Raw genomic sequence first — 21983 nt, 5'->3', positions numbered from 1 at the left:
AGAAGTGATAAGCAAACTGAGGAGGTCACACCAGTTAGGTGCCTGTTCTCTGTGGTCCTGGCATGTGTTATGCTAACCTCTGTCATTGTATTGGTCAGTTGGTTTCTGTATTGGCAAGCTCCTTGAGAACCTGTATCCAATTTTCTATCCTAAACATTTGGCTCAGGGTCTAACATATAGAACAGGCTCAACAAATGGTTCTAAAACTGAAAAGAAAGGCAGTGTATTAGTATCTTATTGCTGCCATAACAAATCATCACACACTTAGTGGATTAAAACAACAGAAATTGAAAACTCATATTATTTGTTTATTTTCATCTGTAGGTCAGACATCCAGGTTGGCAAGGCTGATTGCTCTACTCTGTGTTTCACAAGGCACTGGCCATCTGGACTTTTCTGACTTTTTTTAAAAATTTTTATTTATTTATGATAGTCACACACAGAGAGAGAGAGAGGCAGAGACGTAGGCAGAGGGAGAAGCAGGCTCCATGCACCGGGAGCCCGATGTGGGATTCGATCCCGGGTCTCCAGGATCGCGCCCTGGGCCAAAGGCAGGCACTAAACCGCTGCGCCACCCAGGGATCCCCATCTGAACCTTTCTCAGAAGGCTCTAGAATGAATCTGTTTCCAAGCTTATTCAGGTTTCTGGCAGAATGCAGTTCTCTGTGGTTGGAGGAGTGAGGTCTGTGTGTCTTTGCTTGCTGCCAGCCAGAAAAGGCACACTTAGGGCCCTCTCTCCAGTCCTCAAACATGGGCCCCTACATCCCAGAGCCAACAAAGGTGCTTTGGACCCCCATTCTTCAAATCTCTTTGCCGTTCTTTTCTGCCACATTTCTGTTGTCTTTCTCTTCTTTTTGTAGCCAGAAACAGTTCTCTATTTATAAGGACTCATGTAATTACAGTGGGCCTACTTGGATAATCCAGGATAATCTCCCTACTTTAACGTCTATAACCTTAATTATATCTGTAGAGTCTCTTTTGCTTTAACACAGTCACAGTTTCCAAGGATTAGGGCATGAGCATTTCAGGGGTATTATTTTGAGCATTATTTTGCCAATGGTATTAGTAATTATCCAACAAGTCATGTAGGGATCATCATAGTTCTTAAACACTTATACATTCTGGCACCTCCTATTTGTGCAGGGAAGTACAAGGAGAGTCAGTCTTACTCAGCATCAGAAGGAAGCGGGAGCAGAGGTAGATCACAGCCTTCAGTTTCTATTCTTTCTTCTAATTAGCCATCTGTTTATTCATCCCATCCATCTATTTGTCTATCCCATCCATTCATCCATTTTCTATCCATTTTCTATCATTAGTTCATTCATAAGCCCTTGAATATGTATTTTATTTCAAGAGTCTGTGCTGGTTTGGGCAATGAGGAAGAAAGTGAGCTACGAAGATAAATAACACTTGATTTGTGTCAGCTAATTTTCAATACTTTGGAGTCTCCCATAAAATTTTCTTAAGTCTATGCCATCTACTGATGACTTTGACTTATATTGATGATGTTACCGTCCCTATTTAGTGTGAATAATCTGTTTTTAGTATGATGTGGCCTTAAGCCTGTACGAAGGACTCAGTAAATGTATAGAGTTATGGTCATTACTGCTTGGTTTACTCCCTCTATGTGTGGTCATAAAATTTAGGAAACATTAGTAAATACATATATCATTGTTTTAATTTTTAACTTTATTCAGATAAGTAACCAGTGTTTTCAGTTTCTTATTGATCTTTCCAGAGACATTTTATGCATGTAACAAAGAAGTATTTGTCTTGTACCCAGCATTAATTAAACAGTCTATCAATTATAGATAGGTAAAGCTACTTCATTCTTTTTTATTACAACATATGATTCCCTGGTATGAATATACCAACTTGTTAAGAAGCTTAACCTTGGTGGAAATTTAGTTTCTACTTCTTTTGCTATTAAAAGATTCTTGTAAAAAATCTTGTACATTCATCTTTCACACAAATGTTAAGTATACACATAGAACAATTATATTGCAACAGTTATTGCCAAATTATGGAAGTTATGGCAAGTCACATTCCCACCAGCAATGTATGAGAGTAACTATTTTTCTACACCTTGGCCAACAAAATATATCCTCAAACTTTATGGTTTTTACCAATCTCATTAGTAAAAAGTGGTATTTCTACTTTTTTTGCTTGAATTTGCATTTGCCACATGGCTAAATAAGGTTGGTCATCTTTTTAGATTTTTTTTAGATTTTTTTTGGGCTATTTCATTTTCTCTAAACTGTTAGTATCTTTTATCCATTTCTCTCTTGGACATTGGCTTTTTTCTCATTAATTTACTGGTAGTCTGTATATTAAGGAAATTAGCTTATAAGATACATGTATTTCAGGATATGAAATGGGATATAAGAGGGGATCCCTGGGTGGCGCAGCGGTTTGGCGCCTGCCTTTGGCCCAGGGCGCGATCCTGGAGACCCGGGATCGAATCCCACGTCGGGCTCCCGGTGCATGGAGCCTGCTTCTCCCTCTGCCTGTGTCTCTGCCTCTCTCTCTCTCTCTGTGGCTATCATAAGTAAATAAAAATTAAAAAAAAAAAAAGAAATGGGATATAAGATACATGTATTTTTTCTTTGATTGGTCTTTTGATTTTGTATGCTTAGACTTTTGACATGCATAAACATTTAATTGTTGGTGGGCATATTTAATTAATCTTAACATCTTTGTCTTCTGTACTTTGTGTTATTATTGCAAAGGTCTTCCTTATTTCAGTATTACAAAATAACTACCTCAGGTTTCACCAAATATTTTTTTATCCTTTTTTTTGGAAATAGGTGTAGATTTATAGGAAACTAAAGTTAGTACAGAAAGATTCCATGTACTCTCTTTGCTCAGTTCCCCCAACCACCAGGTATTTCTATGGTTTTAGTTTTTGTGTTGAAATTGTTGATGCATCTGACATTTTTTTGTATAAGTTGAGATATGGATTCTAATTTATTTTTTTCCACTTGGTTACCTATTCAACCTAACATTACTTACTGAATAATCTATATTTTCTCCAGTAATCTAAAATGAATATATATCAATCATATGCTAAATTCCTAAGTATACTGGTCAGTTTTTTAAATATTTAAAGTGCCACAACTTGCAGAGAAGCTGAAATGTCATTGTGTATTTTTCCAAGAGCTACGTGTTGGGGTGATCAGGGCAGGTCCTCTTTCAAAATCGTATAATGGCATAGTTTGGCCGATTCATCTAGAATTGACTTTGTGGTGTTGTGGGTTGTGCTAGGATACAAGTGAGTAACATTCACTTCTTAGCCTCTAAGAGTGCATCTAAGCTTATTGATCCCAATCTGTTAAGGTAATACCATATGTAGCACTTAAGCCTAACCATGCAGTTCATCCTTACAAAACCTTTCCAAGGGGTTTATCCTCGTTTTGTAGATAAGAAATAGAGACTCAGAAAGATTGGAACTGCCTAGACCTCAGGTCATAGAGCAACTTGGGGGAACTCAGATTCTGGCCTTGTGATTGGCATTGATTGGCGTTATCACACTGTATTCCAGGACATGACTCACATCTCTTCCTGAGATGCCTCTTCACTCCATTGATCTGAAATAAAAACTCTGGGCTAGAGCATAACTCCTTCTCTGCTTTAGCAAACTTAAAGGCTGTGACCATTTTTAGCTCCTCCTTTTCAGTGGAAGGGTAGGGAAAGACAGATGACTTTTCTAAGACTTCTCTGACTTCACTCTGAACAAGGCTAAGGGAAAAATATAATACTCATTTGCCCATCTAGTTATGTGAGTTTAGGGACTTAGATAATTTAGATAATTCTTAAATTCTTACCCAGATCTGTGATTCTAGTTATATATATTTTAATCTTGCTCATATTTTCTGTAGTTTTATGTTCTTGTATAGAAGGGAGTGAACAAAAGCATTTAAAGAATGACAAGTATTTTCATGTGGGTTATTTAGAGGGAAAACATGTTAGAAATGCTTTAATCCAATTAGAAATCACATCTGTTAGGAGAAGTCATGTAGGCTGGTTATTGTATAATATAAAAGTACTCTGGATTTTAGTTCATTACATTAGTCTGCTTGAAAATACTTAAAGGCCACCACTTAAAATTCTGTATGTGCTTTGAAGCTAAGGTTATCAGGTCACACACCCTTTTAAGATCCTCTAGGTTCTTGTTAGCTACAGTGTAGTCCATGTGATGCTTTAGAATTTAGGTTTTAGGATCAGTAAAGCAGGTGGGTCTCCAGCTCTGAATTTTCCACTTAAATGTTAAGAATTATTGCTGTAGCAAAGTAAGGTCTTCCAGATAATTTTGCCCACTTCTCTTGGAAGCTGTGTCTGGAGTCTCCATGGACAGCCCTCAGACTGGCCAATTTGGATACCTAGATACAAAAGTCATTTAGTGTGCTTGGAAGGGAGAAATATATTCTTAGGGCATAAGTGAGTTAATGCAAGGCCAGCCACACTCAGGAAACTGATGTATAAACTAGAATCACCCTGTCATTCATTTAAGACTGGTTATGTATGTAGACAAAGTGAAGATTGGGCAAAGTTGCAAGTAGGTAATTCTGCTTAGGAGATCCAGGTCTAGGTGAGAAAATTGGTGAAATGAAAGTAAAAAGAGCTTGATGAATCTTGTTCTTCTCTCTAGAGCTCATTCTCTTTTGAAACCATCACCCTGCTCACCCTTCTGTTCAGTGCTAGAAAATTCTGGTGAGTAATCACAACTGTGTTTGGGGGATTTTTTTTTTTTTTAAGATTTGTTTATTTCAGAGAAAAGGAATTGTGAAAGAGGAGAGCAGAGGGAGAGAAAGTCTTAAACAGATTCTCATGGAGCCCGATACAGGGCTCGATCCCACGACCCATGAGATCATGCCCTGAGCTGAAATCAAGAGTCAGACACTTAACCCACTGAGCCACCCAGGCACCCCTGTGTGTTTGACATTTTAAAGAGACTTCTGCCTTATGGTTTGCATTGTTTCACATCAGTTTCTATAATTTTAATATAACTATCATAATCTACTAAAGTTTACTCACCATGTAAATTTTAAGTTATTTCTTTTATATGAAGGGTGGCAGCTAACTGCTAACAATAGGCAGGCTGTCTTTCTTTCCCCATCTATTATATGGGCAGGCCTCTTCGTGCAACAACTTTTGGCATTAACGTCTCTGTGAGGGTGGGTGGTTCACACTTTTAGATTTTGTTCCTGAATTTGGAGATTTGTCTCACTAAAAGACTTGAACTTTCTTTCCCTGAGTTTCTATCCTTTCCTCCTTTTTGAAATTTTTCTGTGTGGTGGACTAGGGAGATTAACACAAAGGAGGAATACAAGCAAGGTCAGGTGTAAAAGTCTCAGCTGGACTAGTCTGTGTTAACTTTTTTTATTAGATATCCCCAGGTTACATTTCTACAGGATACACCAGCCTTGCTCCTACTTATCCTTTCAACAATATGCTCAGACATGACTTCCTCCAGAAAGACTTTCTTTATCTCTGCCCATGACTGTAGCTACCAGGCTGGATTAAGTACCATTTCCTCTTTGTTACAAAAACACTCTAGGCTCATTGCTCTTGTAGAGTATATGCTATATAACTGTTTACTTGTATATGAACTCCAAGAAGGCAAGCACTCCATTTAGTCTACATTTTAAAAATAACTCCACTGAGATATAATTCACATACCATGCAATCCACCCATTCAAAGTGTACAAATCAGTGGTTGTTAGTATGTTCACAAGGTTGTACAGCCAGTACTGCAATCAGATTCAGAACATATTCTTCACCACCAGAAGAAACCCAGTGCCCATTAGTAGTCACTTTTCACTACCCCTTCCAATTCCCCAGCCAAGTAAATTACCAGTCTACAGTCTGTTTCTATGTTTTACCTTTTCTGGACATTTCATGTAGATGAAAGCATATGATAGGGATGTCATGTGACTTGCTTCTTTTACTTAGCATGTTTTCAGGGTTCATCCATGTTGTTGCCTGAATCACTACTTCATTCCTTTTATTGCTCAATAATATTTAATTGTATGGATATGCCACATTATATTTATTGGCTCTGCCGGTGGGTATTTGGGTTGTTTCTACTTTTTGATTGTTATAAATAATGCAGCTATGAACATTTAGATACAAGTTTTTTATGGACACATGTTTTCAGGTCTCTTGGTGATATATACCTAGGAGTAGGCTCATGTGGTAACTATGTTTAGTAATTTGGTGAACTGTCAAACTGTTTTCTCTGGTGGCTGCACCATTTCCAAATCCCAACAGCATTTGTATGAATGTGTGAATGTTCCAACACCTCTGTTGTTCTTATTACAGTCATCCTAGTGGGTGTGAAGTGGTTTTCTGGTCCACTTTTAAACCCCAGCACGGGGCCTACTATGGGGCTAACAAACATTGGTTGATTGGCTTTCTTTTTTGGCCATCTTGCTCCTCTTACCACCCTCAATACTGGAGAGCTGGGTGCTAGAGGAGATGAGCATAGACTAGAGTCCTGTTAAATTTTGAACAGTTGCTCTGGAACCTAATAACTGTGTGATTGGGAACAAGTTACTTCTTTGAGCTTCAGTTTCCTTATCTGTAACATAGAAATAATGATATCTCTTTCATAGTGTTGCTATGAAGATTAAATAGATAATACGAATGAAACACCTAGTCTAGTACTTGATGCAGAGCCCTGGATAAGTGGGTGCTGTTGTTATTCTCTCGGATAACTTGGATGGCAACTGGCTCTCCCTTGCCTCAGGAAATAGAGGCAACATTTGATTTCAGATGTGCCTGAGGTTGCGCTGCCAATGGTATGTGAGGTCAGCTCCCTTTGATTTTTCAAGAAGACTCCCTCCTCATAGGATCTGTTAACACCTTTTTGGTTTTTGAGCAATACTCCAAGACTCCTGAGGCCAGATGAGAAAGCTGATTATCATCTCTGGTTCTGCTTCTTCCCTATGAATTCCTACTTAAGCTTTAACCAACTGTTGAAGCTTGCATTATTTGCTTGCATCTTTTAGCTCATTATTAAAATGGTATCCTTTTCTGGAGTACCAACTTTTAAAACTTTAACCAAGACAACTTTTTCATTGCAAAAATCCCCAGTAAGGGTTTCAGGTTGTCACAGGTTGATTTGGGCAATGGAGGAAAGTCTTTCTGACCTTTGTCAGAGAAAAGGTCTGCCTTGCCTAGTAGAACTTGTTGCTGCCTTGCTTTTGAACCTTTTGGGCAATTTATGAAAGCAGAGGAACTGCTTTCATCTGAGGCACACAGTGGCAAAGTTCCCATGGCAGGAAGTGTTTGTTCTCACCAATCTTCTAATATAGTAGTCACAAGGGAGATGATAATTTGTTTTACTTGTTTGTGCTTTATTGTAATTTCATAATTGTGTCACTGTTTTTACCTGAGAGCTAAGTCTTTAAGAGAAAAAAGTGTGACACACTTGCCCTTAGGGATCTTCTTTATTCAGCCCTGAACTGCCTGTCCAGTTCTGCCTGTCTACTGCTTCTCCTTACAGATCCTCATGTGCTAAAACTGAGCTCATGGCCTGTGAATAAGTACCCTCTGAAGTTTCCAAGTCCCTATTTTAGTAAGAAGAAAAAATGTGATAGTAACAAAACCAAACAGTTGATGACTTTTGGGGTTGGGAGGGGCTGGTAGGGACAGGTGAGAAATAGCTTACTGGAAAAAGGGAAAAAGGGGGAGTGTTTAACATCAGAGTAGAAGAGAGTGGTGGGAAGTAAATTTGAATGGAGAAAGTGGACTCAGATAATGGAGCTAACAACTTGGGACTTGATGTGATTTATAATAGGGTGTCATTGTAGGTTCTGGAAGAGAGGGAAAAGAAGATAAAGCCGATATGTTGGGATGAATTTTTTTCTGGTAACAATATTAACCATAAGCATGAATTTAAAGAAATAAGAGTGTAGGCAGGAGTTATCCAGGCCCAGTTGCAGTAATACAGGTGTTCAGTGGGGTTCTGGTTGTTAGCAGGGAGAATGGTGGGGAAAAGTTTCATCTAAGAAAAGTCAGAGAATTTTTAGTAGCTCACAGGTTAGAGGCGAAAGAACAGAGTCAAACATGATTGTCATATTGTGGATCAGAAGAAATGTCAAGCCATTAACATCAGTGTTGGGTAATGAAACCAGTTGGTGGCAAGAGTTGGACAAGATGAATTCCTTTTGGGATTAGTTAGGTTTCATGCGATGGTGGAATGTCCAAGTTACAATGTTTATTGGCAGTTCAGAATGGTGGACTCTGGCATAGGTACAGGGTTGGGGTTCAGAGTATAGATTTGGGATGTTACCATAGTAGTAGGAGCAAGTAGATTTAAAAAAAAAAAGAAAAAGAAAGAAAAGAAAAGGGGAAAAATGCCACAGATTGAGAGGAGAAACCACCAGTGTGGGAGTATGAAGAAAAAACTCAGCAGAACAAAATGATGAAGGGCTGATCAATGGATAGGCATGAGGCCAATTAGAAGAGTGCTATGTCCTGAAAGCCAAAGTCAGGACTTAAGAAAGGAAGGAGAGATCAGCAGTGTGGGGCTGCAGGGAAATCAGGGTTAGATATGAACTCTGGAAAAGTCTTTCTTTGAGTTTAGCAAGAGGGAGGACCCTAATCTTTGTGTACAACTCCATTGAAAGAGGACACCTTTAACCAAACAAAATGATTATCTGAGGACAATCACACCCTCCTCTAAGCATCACTTAGAGGTGATGGGGTCCAGAATCCCCACTGTTATACATCACAGTTATTTTATCTATTCAGGAACAATCTCTTCCCCTTATTTTATCATCATATGCCTATTCTTAGTTTTTCCACTTAGATTGTCTGCTCCAGCCTGGTGAGGGGCTCTTTCCTGCTGATATTGATTTACTAACATAGGTGACAAACAGTTGAACTTTGTCCTATCACAACCCATGTTTTCTAATGAAAAGTAAGTGTATGACAAACAATAAGTTTTGCTCTCCATTGTCCAACTTATTGGCAAGGATCCCTTTGTTATTTTGTGCTCTTTCCTTGCCTTTCAAGATAAGTTTTTGTTGTTTATATTTCTCATCTTTGCTTTTTTTCTAGGGCTTGTCTTAGGTTAAGATTGAGACTAGGTAAATAAAGCAGTATTCTAATAGAGAATAAAGGGGCGCTGGGGTCATAAGAAGCGTAGGATGACAATGGTGGCTTGGGGAAGAGGTTTTACAGAATTAAGGAAGAGATTGCCTTGTTACTATCCTTAAAACATAGTTCAGCCTTCTGAGAGCTCCACGAATGATGTTTGAGTGAGAGATGTAAATCAACACACTTAATATAAACATGGTTCAGAATTATAGTTCTAAATTTTATTTGGAAGAATCATAACTTTATAGCTCAGATGACACATTGGAAGAAATCCAAAGAATATTGCATCTATCTTTTTTTTTAATATTGAATCTATTTTGCATGGGGAAAAAGTGGAAGAGAGAAGGTGAAATCCTTCATAGTTTAAATGGTGTGGCTTAGTGGTAGGGCTGCATTTTTATATAACAATTGATTATTTCAGCTATTGAAGTCTATCAAAAAGAAGTTCTAGATGACAAAAAAGTAGCAAGCTACTATGCTATATGGATATCTGAAATTTGAAAATTTGTAGGTGATAAGTATCTTGTAGGAAGCTATTCTGAAAAAGATGTTGTATGGCCTTAGTTACTCTGAAGATTTTGTGCTTATTTATGCCAGAATTATTTTCATGGTTTTTATTTCACTTTAAAAATTTTTAGATATATACAGGATTTATGTTTGGTCAAATGAGGGATACACAGTAAACAAAGGATAAGGAAACATTTTTATGTACAATTTGATTAATTACAAATTCTTCAAACTTTGCAATACTCTGTCTTTTGATTTACTGCCCAAAAGGGAAAACACACCAAATTTCTGGGAAATTTACATTACTAATAGCAAAGAATGTGTTTCTGATAAATCCTATGTATAGCAGTACTGAATTTTGGCACCTTTTGTATTTTTGCAAGTAAACCTTGAAGGTTTAGGTTACCCAGGCCCCAATTTCTGAGCTCCTGATCTTCATTCTTGGTATTTCATTATTCATTAGCCTTTCTAACAAAGTATAGTGGGAAAGAGAGAGAAAAAAACTCAAATTAGTCCTGCTACTTATCAGGAACCAAGTTGAATGAATTAACAGACACTGAAGCTAATAAAGAGAAATCTTAGAATTCCCAGTACACTAGCTCAACAATACTATCTTCTAGACTGTGTTATACATAATATTAAGCATACAATGTAAAAGTATATATTTATAGTATATGTAAACTATAGTATATGTACATATATTATGGTATACAGTATTATATAATTATTACTAATTATAGCATTATAGTATACATGCATGTTATATAGTATATATGTATTATAACATATAATACATATATCGTGTATATATATACATATATATATACACACACACACACACACATACTCTAATGCATATGTCTCTCTTTAAGTCATGAGGATTTAGTTAATGGTCATAAATTCAATGAGTAAAATGCAACTAATCTTATCCTTAGAGTTAAAAAAAAAGTACAGCTGACCTTAATGAAAATTCATTCCTCAAGTTTCTCAGAATCAAATCCTATTAAAGGAAATCTTTTGAGAAGATCAAATATAGCCTTTTAGTAAAAGTCAAAAGTACAAGCAGTATAAAATTAAACAGCAAAATGATGAAAAGTTGACATTGTCACGTGAGTTATTTACAGATATATATGACTTATCAGCTTATGCTTATAACTTAATTTTGAAGGTCAGAAAGTTGGGTCTCCTGCTAGCCAGTGCAACAAAGTTTGATCATCAGTTATGATAGTTTTCTATACTTATTAATTAATACCTTAGACATTCCTTGCTTTACCACCCCTGGGTTAGTCATGTATAAAGTATAAATTTGTATACAACAGGGGCACCTGGATGGCTTAGTCAGTTAGCATCTGTTGTCAGCTCAGGTCATGATATCAGGGTCCTGGGATTGAGCCCTGGGTCTGGCTCCCTATTCAGTGGGGAGCCTCCTTCTCCCTCTCCCTCTGCCGCTTGCCCTGCTTATGCACGCGCTCTCTCTCTCAAATAAATAAATAAATAAATAAATTAATAAATAAATAAAAATATTTTTAAAAATTTGTATATAACATCACTTCCATCCTGCTCCACAAGAGCTTATGAAGTTTTAGGTGATGTAAGACAAGTTTACAAGCAACATAAAATGCATTATGATGACTACCAGATATAGAAGTACGTGCATGAGTGAGAACCAGAATATTAACAAACAATGTGGCATGGATATCAGATAGGATGCCAGCCATGAAAAACTGACCTGGCTGTCCCAGTGCCGAAAAGCAGAATATCGGTACTAGTTATATATACTGTGCTGTAGGATTGTATATAATTTGTATAATTTAGTAATTGATTCACCTGAATAATAAATATATGGTCCTAGACTAATCTGTCATTGGTTATAGACAGAACAATATTTCTAACATTATGAATTTTCCATAGAGTCTCTTTCAGCAGAAGTTGGGATAAGCTACGGAGTAGGCTTAGAAACACCCGTGTGTGAAAAGGCTCTAATGAATGGATGAACTCACCTTCTGCTTTCTCCTTTCGTATGGAATTCTAATGTCAGGTTCCTCACCCATGAATGTGAAGTGAAGGTGTGTATTAAGTATTAATACGTAGCAGGAAGAGGATCCTAGGGGCACTGCCCTAGGTTGGGCCAACTTGTTTCCATAGTTCTATCCCAAAACATTTTTCTTTATGCTATAAGAAATGCTTTATTTCATTTTCTTAAGTACCTGTAACACTCAGTTAAACACTCATTTGTGTTAACAGCACTGCTTTTTTTGTTTTTTTAAAGAAACCAGAAAGTAAGAGTGCAGTGTTTACCTAAGCATGATTGAAAGCCCATCGGAATGAGATTGCCATGGCAATGGGGCGGGGGGAAGAGTGGGGAGAGTGGAAGCCCTAGAAATATGCCTTTTCAATAAGTATCTCAGGAAAGTCTAATGCACATTAAAGTTTGAGAATTATTCTCTTATTCTAATTAACGATGAAATTGTTTTTTTTTCCAGTATCTAGCCAACTTGAGTTGCAATTAATAAATTGACTTTTCTGTTTATTGTTTGAAGGATTAGGTAATTGTATACTTGGAACATTTTTGGTGGGGGTAAGGCCTTGGTAGATAGTTGTATTGGGGGATTTAGGGCAGAATGCCCTGGGAATAAGATGTACCCAAATATAGTTTATCTTGAGGACCTAGGAAAGGTACTCTCTTCTTCTGCTGTGTGAGAAATCTCTCTTTCTCAGAGCCAGAACTCCAGCTAAAACTATATATATTCACTTTGTGGGCTAAATCAGTATTTGTGGCTTTTCTAGAAAACTAAGTGTCCATTATTATTTCGTTTTGATGCAATACTTTGAATTTCCCAACAAATGAAATATAAATGCACTTTAGAAATCCAGCTTCTTACAGGTGAGGTCAAGGTGTTGAAATAGAGACTTTTTGTTGCCTGACTCCATGCAGATGCGGCCAGGGCATCGCTTCGTTTTCTTCCTACTTTGTTCTGACTTCTGTGAAATCCAAATTCTCATCTAGGCATATACACACACATATTTACACAATTTCAGCCTCTCCTCTACCACCACCTTTTCCTGGTCCTACAAATGTATTTAGGATGTTTCCATGTTTAAATTAAATCTTTCACTCTACCAACTTCTATCTCCTTCCTCCTATAAATAAGTATCTTGAGTAATAGCATGGAATAGGAAAAAGCCGAGAAGTCATTAGAGCTGAGAGTTGGGCCCAGCTCTTTTTTGGAAAAATTTTCAGAGCTTTGGTCCACACAACTGGATCAACGCTTGGGGTCCCGCCAGCTTAAATCTTCCTCAAGGATAAAATTTATATATATTTAGACAAACTAGTTTCAATTACTCCTTAACCCTAGAGACCTAGATTTGATTTTTACCACTCAACTGTGCAGTATACTTAAAAGAGTTTCCAGGTTATGTGTTAGTTTCAGAATTCATTAGTCTTTTTCTCCATTTTAATTCATTCAACACTAGAGAATGAGTTTTCCTCCATAGCTTCTTGTACACTACCAATACTAGCTGTTTAACATTCTTTTCTTTCTTTCTTTTTTAAAAAAGATTGATTTATTTATTTGAGGCGGGGGAGGGGTAGAGGGAGAGATAATCTCAAGCAGACTCTGCACCAAGCCCAGAGCCCAACTGGGGGCTGGATCCCACAATCCTGAGATCATGACCTAAACTGAAACCAAGAATTGTTCTTAACCAACTGCACCACCCAGGCACCCCTTTTCTTTCTTTCTTTCTTCTTTCTTTCTTTCTTTCTTTCTTTCTTTCTTTCTTTCTTTCTTTCTTTCTCTTTCTTCTTTTTTTTAAAAGATTTATTTATTTATTTATTCATGATAGAGAGAGAGAGAGAGAGAAAGGCAGAGACACAGGCAGAGACACAGGCAGAGGGAGAAGTGGGCTCCATGCTGGGAGCCCAATGTGGGACTCAATCCCGGGACTCGATCCCGGAACTCCAGGATCGTGCCCTGGGCCAAAGGCAGGTGCTAAACCGCTGAGCCACCCAGGGATCCCTTTTCTTTCTTTTCTAAAAAATATTTTAAAGTGGAACTTTCAGATATGCAGAAAACTACAGATATATAATTAATATCCAATGGGTACCACCATGTTTCCTCAAAAAGTATCAACATTTCATCATTTTCTTAATATGATTTTTTAAAGAAAAAAATCATCTTTTTCTCATAAATAGTATATACTCATTATAGAGGATTTAAACAGTGGAGGACAACACAAGGAAAAAAATTTTTTTTTCAATAAATCACCTCAAATCCAACCACCCAGAAATAGTATGTTATAATAATCATAGAAATAATATCATTATTAGATGTTATTATTATATCAACATCATTCAGGTATATTTTCTAGGTGTGAATAAGATAAAATGCTGGTTCTGGGTGACTAGCTGGATAACTAGACAGAGTTTTACAAAATTAGTCATTCATTCTACTTGTAATAAAAACATATTAAATTTAATTCTGATTGACTGTATGAGGCAAAAAAGAAACTGAAGTGAACCTGAGGAGATTGCTGAAATTTAAACAAATATTTTCCCAAACAGGTTTCTTTTTCTTTTTTTTTTTAAGATTTATTTATTTATTTATTCAGAGAGAGAAAGGCAGAGACACAGGCAGAGGGAGAAGCAGGCTCCACGCATGGAGCCTGACGTGGGACTCGATCCCAGGTCTCCAGGATCACACCCCGCTAAACCGCTGCGCCACCGGGGCTACCCACAGATAGGTTTCTTAAATGAGTCCTTAAATTGTGAAAAGAGATTGTGAAATCGTGTAAAAAGGTTGGAGTTAATTCTCTAAAAAAAAAATATTTTAGGGACTCCTGGGTGGCTTAGTGGTTGAGCATCTGCCTTCGGCTCAGGGTGTGATCCCAGGGCACTGGGATCAAGTCCTGCATCAGGTTCCCCCCAGGGAGTCTGCTTCTCCTCTGCCTATGTCTCTACCTCCCTCTCTGTATCTCTCATGAATAAATAAATAAGATCTTTAAAAAAAACCATTTTAGACAATCATGATTTGGGGCCATATTTAGACTCACTAATATAAAATATGAGGATACTGGCATCTCACATTTCTTTCCCCTTCTTTCTTCCCACCTTCAGATATGTGTCTTAAGTTATTTTAATTTGAGAAGGCGGTATAATGTAGTGATTAGTGGAGCTTGGTTCAATGACCAGACCACCGGGTTATTCAACACTCTGTCTTGGTTTTCCTCATCTGTAGAGTAGGATAGAGTTGTTGGTGAATGTACATGAGTTGATTGACATAAAGAATCAGCTGTATAATAAGCATTCATTAAACATTATTTGTAGTCAGTTATGGCTTTATGTTAGAGGGATTTACAGTATTTGCATTCTGTTCTGTAATCCTGATATTCTTTCCATGTTTAAATGGGTTCTGCACACCAAATGGGTCTTTTTGAAAGGCCTTCTCTATTCCTGAATTTTTTTATTCATCTCTAAATTGTCTTGATTTTATTATCATATAGTTTTTTTCAGGAAAGCTGATGGATGTTATATTCCCTAAGTTCTTCCATTTTTGAAGAAGTATTTCTGCTGCCTTTATTCCTGGGTTATACTTTGTTTCTCTCAAAATTTTGTATTAATTCACTTATTGTTGAATGTTGCTTTAAAGAAGTCTGATGCAGCCTAAATTTCTTTCCTTCTATACATGATTTGCTTTTGGGGGTTTTTAAAAATCTATACATGATTTGCTTTTGGCGGTTTTTGAAAATCTTTTTAATTTATATTCAGTAAGTTGTAAATCCATTGTTTTTTAGCCAATAGTTCTGTGAGATTTGATTCATAGAATCAGGTAACCACCATCAGAGTTAAGATACAGATACTTCTATCACCCTAAAACATTTCCTTGTGTTGTGCTTTGTAATCACCCCTCCTTCCAAACTCCATCCCCTGGCAACCACTATGTTCTCTCATTATAGTCTTGCTTTACTCAGAATGTCATAAATGGAATCATGTAATATGTGATCTTTTGAGTCTGGTATATTTTACTTAGCATAAACATAACTGAGATTGATTCATGTTGTGAATATCAGTAGTCTCTGTTTTTATTGTTGAGTAGCAGCATTTCATTGAAAGGATATACCACGGTTTGTTTATCCATTTGTTAGTTGTAGAATATTTGGGTTGTTTACAGTTTGGGGTGATTATGAATAAAGTCACTATAAACATTTGCATATAGGTTTTTATGTGAATATTTTCTAGATATGTTTAATTTACCTTCTATAAAGATTCTTTCTCCAAATAAGATCACATTCGGATGTACTGGGAGTTTGAACTCAGCATACGAATTTTAAGGGGATACAGTTTAATGTATAATACTTGACTTTTTCACCTATACCACAAATCTTATCTGCCACAAGCCAGGCACCTGTCTAGGCACTAGGAACACAAAGATAATGAGGCTCAGTTTCTTCCCTTTTGATGAATGGAAAGATAAGAATTAATAAACAGGCATCTGCAATATTACACAATAAGTGCTATCATATATAAGACAGCTTATTATGAGAACATCTCCATGAGACACCTAATCCTGACTGATTAAATCGGAGATGACATCTCAGAGGAAGTGATGTTTATGTTGGATCCTTCCCAATAGGATGCAATAGCTGCATAATTGCTCTCCCTACTTCCAAACCACACCTACAGTTACCCAGCCCTGGACTCTGCCACCCAGTTAATCTTTCCAAGTATCACCTTAGTTGAGACATTCCCTGGTTGAGAAACCTCTAATGACTCTTCATCATCAACAGAACAAACCCCAAAAAATTCTTTGTCCTGGCTTTTGGTGCCTCCACAGTCAAGTACCACCACTGGAATCTGCCGTTCTTGTTTTGATCTTTCTTTTCTTCCCTTCCATAATTCTGTGCATTACCAGAATATACTAACAAATATTTTGGAAATGCGCTGGGAGCTCTTCTATAATTTTATGAAGGCAGACTTTTGTTTTGTTTTCTTTATATCACTGGCACTTAAAACAGTGCTGGACATGTAACAGATACTTAAGAATATTGTTTGATAGAAATGCATCCAACATAGGAGTACAAAATATAGAAAGCAAATATTAACAGACCTAAAGGGGAAAAATGACTGCAATATAATAATAGTAGGGGATTTTAACATCCCACTTGATCGATGGATATATTAGACAAAATTAATAAAGGAACATCAGCCTTGAATAACACATTAGACCAGGTGGACTTAATAGATATATACAGAACATTCCATCCAAAAGCAGCAGAATACACATTCTTCTCAAGTGCATATGGAACAATTCCAGGATGGATCACATGTTAGGCCACAAAACAAAGTCTCAATAAATTCAAGAAGATTGGAGTCCTATCAAGCACATTTTGTGACCATAATGGTATGAAACTAGAAATCAGGTATAAGAAGAAAACTGGAAAACTACAAATACCTGGAGATGAAACAATATGTTACTGAACGACTACTGAGTGATAAATCAAAGGAGAAATAATAAAAACACTTAGCATGAAAATAAAAATACAACCTACCAGAACCTTGGGATGCAGCAAAACTGTTCTAAGAGGGAAGTCCAAAGCAATACAGGCCTACTTCAAGATCAAGCGAAATCTCAAACAATTTAATTTTATACTGAAGGGAAGTAGAAAAAGAATAAATGAAATCCAAAGTTATTAGAAGGAAGGAAATAATAAAGATCAGAGCAGAAATAAATGAAATGGAGACAAAAGACAAAAAAAGGTCAATGGAACTAAGCTAGTTCTTTGAAAAGATAAACAAAATTGAAAGACCTTGAACTAGACTCACCAAGAAAAAGAGGGTGCAAATAAAAAAAATGAGAAAGAAGGGGCACCTGGGTGGCTCTGTTGGTTAAATATCTGCCTTCAGCTCAGGTTTTGATCCTGGGGTCCTGGGATCGAGCCTCACATCAGACTATTTGCTTAGCAGGATGTCTGCTTCCCCCTCTCTCTCTGGTGCTCCCCCTGCTTGTGCTCTCTCGCTCTGTCAAATAAATAAATAAAAATCTTTAAAAAGATAAAATTAAAAAGAGGTTACAACTCATACCATAGAAATACAAAGGGTCATAAGAGACTACTATGAATGATGTACACCAAAAGTTGAACAGTCTAGAAGAGATAAATTCCAGGCATTTAGTCTTCCAGACTGAATCAGGGAGAAATAGAACATCTTAATCAACTCATTGCTAGTAAGGATATTGAATCATTCATCAAAAGCTTTCCAACAGACAAAAGTCCAGGAACAGACAGCTTCACTGGTGAATTCTACCAAACATTCAAAGAAGATTTAATACCTATCCTTCTCTAATTCTTCCAAAAAATTGAAGAGGAGGGAAGGCTCTCAAACTCATTTCACAAGGCCAACTTACCCTGATACCCAAGCCAGAGAAGGGTTAATAACCCTTATAGACCTAGATACAAAAATGTTAAGAAAATGTTAGCAAACTGAATTCAGTGATGAAGTAAAATGATCATACCCTGTGATCAAGTGGAATTTACCCCAGGGATGCAAAGATGTTTCAGCATCCACAAATCAATCAATGTGATACAGTATGTTAACAAAATGAAAAGTAAAAATTATATGATCATCTCAGTAGATGGACAAAAAGCAATTGACAAAATTCAATATCCATTTATTATAAAAACTCTCAACAAAGTGGGTATAGAGAGAACATATCTCAACATATATAAATTCCATATATTAGAAACCCATAGTTAATATCATACTTAACTGTGAAAAGCTGAAGGCTTTTCCTTTAAGGTAAATAACAAGACAAGGATGCTCACTAGCCCCACTTTATTCAACATAGTATTAGAAGTCCTACCCACATCACCTAGTAAAGAAAAAAATAAAAGGCATCCAAACTGGAAAGGCGGGAGTAAAACTGCCACCATTTGCAGATGACATGATACTGTGTATAGAAAACCCAAGGACTCCACCAAATAAGCTACTAGAACTGATCAATGAATTAACTAAAGTTTCAAGATACAAGCTTAGTGTGCAAAAATCTGTTGCATTTTTTACATACTGATAACAAAATATCAGAAAGAGAAATCAAGAAAATGTTACATTTAAATCACATCAAAAAGAATAAAATGTGAAGGAATAAATTTGACTAGGTGAAAGATCTGTACACTGAAAAGTATAAGGCACTGAAGAAAGAAATTGAAGGTATCCTGTGCTTATGGATTGGAAGAATTAATATTGTCCAAAGCAATCTACAGATTTAATGCAATCCCCATCAAAATTACAATGACATTTTTCACAAAGCTAGAGCAAATAATTATATTTGTATGGAACCACAAAAGACCCTGAATAGCCAAAACAATCTTGAGAAAGAACAAAGGCAGAGATGTCACACGCTCAGATTTCAAACTATACGACAAAGCGGTAGTAATCAAAACAGTATGGTATTGTCATAAAAACAGACATATTGATCAATAGGACAGAACAGAGAGCCCAGAAGTAAACCCACACATATATGGTTAAAGGCGTCAAGAATATATGATGGGGAAAAGACTGTCTCTTCAATAAATGGTATTGAGAAAACTGGGCCACGATCTTACACTTTATGTAAAAATCAACTCAAAGTGGATTAGAGACATGAATGTAAGATTTGAAACCATAATCCTCCTAGAAGAAAAAATAGGCAGTAAGCTCCTTGACATCAGTCTTAGCAATGTAGTTTTTGTTTGTTTGGTTCTGACTCCAAAGGCAAGGAAACAACAACAACAAAAAAAGTAAACTCCAAAGGCAAGGAAACAACAACAAAAAAAGTAAACAAATGGAACTTTTTGTTCATTGAGTATCCAATTCTTGGTTTTGGCTCAGGTGGTGTTCTTGGGGTCCTGAGATCAAGCCCCACATCAGGTTCTATGGGGGGAGTCTGCTTTCTCTGTCCCTCTCCTTCTGCCACTTCCCTGGCTCACTTGCTCTCTCTCTCTAAAATAGATAACTTTTTTTTTTTAAAAAGGCTTTTACAGAGTGAAGGAAACCATCAACAAAATGAAAAGAGAACCTACTTAATGGGAGAAGATATTTGCAAATCATGTATCTGATAAGAGATTAATATAAAAAATGTATAAAGAACTTTTACAACTCAACAACAACAACAACAAAAATGAACAATCCAATTAAAAATGGGCAGAGGATTTGAATAGATATTTTTCCAAAGAAGACACACAAATGGACACCAGGGACAAGAAAAGATGCTCAACATCACTAATCATCAAGAAAATGCAAATCGAAACCAAAATGAGATATCACCTTACACCAATCAGAATGGCTAAAATCAAAATGATAAGAAGTAACAAGTATTAATCAGGATGTGAAGAAAAGGAAACCTTTGAGTACTGTTGTGGGAATATAAATTGGTATAACCACTATGGAAAACAGTAGAGAGGTTCCTCAAAAAATTAAAAATAGAGCTACCATATGATCCAGCAATTCTCCTGGGTATTGATCTGAAGAAAACAAAAACACTAATTCAAAAATATATACGTTAATTGCAGCATTATTTATCACTATGTTGAACATCTAAAGCTGATATTGCCTTATCAATTATATTACAATAAATAAAAATCAATCAACCATATCCAGTAAAAAACAAAACAAAACCGATTTTGGAAGCAATCTAAGTGTTCGTCAATGATCAATGTGTAAATGGATAAAGAAGATACAGTGTGTGTGTGTGTGTGTGTGTGTAACTTGAGGGTATTATGCCAAGTGAAATAAGTCAAACAAGAACAAATACTGCATGATATCATTTATATATGTGGGAGCTAAAAACCAAAACAAAACACAGACTTATAGATAGAGGAAAAAGATTAGTCATTGCCATAGGGAGGGAGATTAGGGGGGTGAAGGGGATTAAGAGGTACAAACTTCAGTTATACAAGAAGTCATGGGAATATATAGCATGAGGAATGTAGTCAATAGCATTGTATTAGGTTTGTAAGGTGAGCGATAGTTGACTAGATTTAATGTGGTAACCATTACACAATGCATACAAATGTCAAATCACGATGGTGCACACCTGAAACTAACATAATATTGTATGTCAATTATACCTTAATAAATAAAGATCAATCAATCCTATCCAGTAAAAATTTAAAAAAGCAATAATATTAGTTGATTAAACAAAGGAATGAGTTTCCCCTTGGAGGTCCCTCTGCTTGCAGTTCATGTCTCTCCTCTCTCCCAGGTGCATGTATTTTTGCCTATTGAAATCTTATTCTCATAGCTCAGGTAATGTATCCTCCCCTCCGCTATGCCTTTCTTCCTGGTCATGTGTGCAGGAGGTGAACCTTCATTCCTAGAAGCTGTAGTACTCTCTGTGAACTGTTTGTGTGACCCTGTGTTCTGCTTTGCATTTTAGGTATCTGTGTAGGCATTTATTTTTCCTGCCAAATCGAAAGTTGTTTGAATTGAGGGACCACAGTTTTAAAATAATATCGTATCCTGCTCAGCACTTCCTTGCACAATAACAAATGCTCAAAAACACCTTTGGTCTGAAGAAGAAATGAGCCAAGAGAGTATGGCGTTTGTTGGAAAAAAGTAGTGGAGAAGGCCTAAGGGATGGGGTATTTGTTCTGGCCCCTTTGCCTTGTCTTTCTTTCTTTCTTTCTTTTCTTTCTTTTCTTCTTTCTTTCTTTCTTTCTTTCTTTCTTTCTTTCTTTCTTTCTTTCTTTTCTTTCTTTCTCTTTCTTTCTTTCTTTCTTTCTCTTTCTTTCTTTCTTCTTTTCCTGAGTTTGCAACATTTCAAAATTCTTTCAGCAGATGTTTATCAAGCAGATGTTTATTTTACTCAAGGCACTGTTCTAGGACTTAAGTTACAAATAGGAATTAAACTGTCCTTGAGGTATTCCTCAGTTCTTCTGACAGAGAATCAAGTCCTGTTGGTCCTGATGGTCACTTCCATCTGTACATTTTTTTGGATGCTTTTCTGAGACTTATTCATCCCGTCTTCTAGAATCTTTCCACATGTTGAGGCTATCTGAGGACAGGGTTCCTGTCTTTATTGTCCTGTTCCCTACTGCACCAGACTGAGTTTTTTTTATTATTATGCAAAAAATTAATTTGTTTAACATTGACAGAATGTGTCTCTACACAAGTGAATTTTCTAGAAAGCTAAAGCATTTTTTTAGTTTTTTTATTTATAAATTTATTTTTTATTGGTGTTCAATTTGCCAACATATAGAATATCACCCAGTGCTCATCCTGTCAAGTGCCCACCTCAGTGCCCGTCACCCAGTCACCCCCACCCCCCGCCCACCTCCCCTTCCACCACCCCTAGTTCGTTTCCCAGAGTTAGGAGTCTTTCATGTTCTCAGACTGAGTT

General features: G+C 36.6%; 1 protein-coding gene across 3 annotated transcripts in view; it reads left to right on the top strand.

The window, feature by feature from the left end:
• ELOVL7 (ELOVL fatty acid elongase 7) overlaps nucleotides 1-21983 on the top strand; it is a 75708-nt gene that overhangs the window by 20168 nt on the left and 33557 nt on the right. Inside the window, exon 2 of one of the 3 annotated variants that reach the window (XM_025447095.3) lies at nucleotides 4649-4710. The exons of the other annotated variants lie outside the window; for them this stretch is intronic. The gene's annotated coding sequence lies outside the window, so the exon portion shown is untranslated. The remainder of the gene's footprint in view (nucleotides 1-4648; nucleotides 4711-21983) is intronic. 3 annotated transcript variants of the gene reach the window in all.

Source organism: Canis lupus, chromosome 2 (assembly GCF_003254725.2).
Source record: "Canis lupus dingo isolate Sandy chromosome 2, ASM325472v2, whole genome shotgun sequence".
In the NCBI taxonomy this organism is placed as follows: domain Eukaryota; kingdom Metazoa; phylum Chordata; class Mammalia; order Carnivora; family Canidae; genus Canis; species Canis lupus.
The sequence above is the reverse complement of the archived record's forward strand: the minus strand, read 5'-3'. Positions and strand labels throughout refer to the sequence as shown.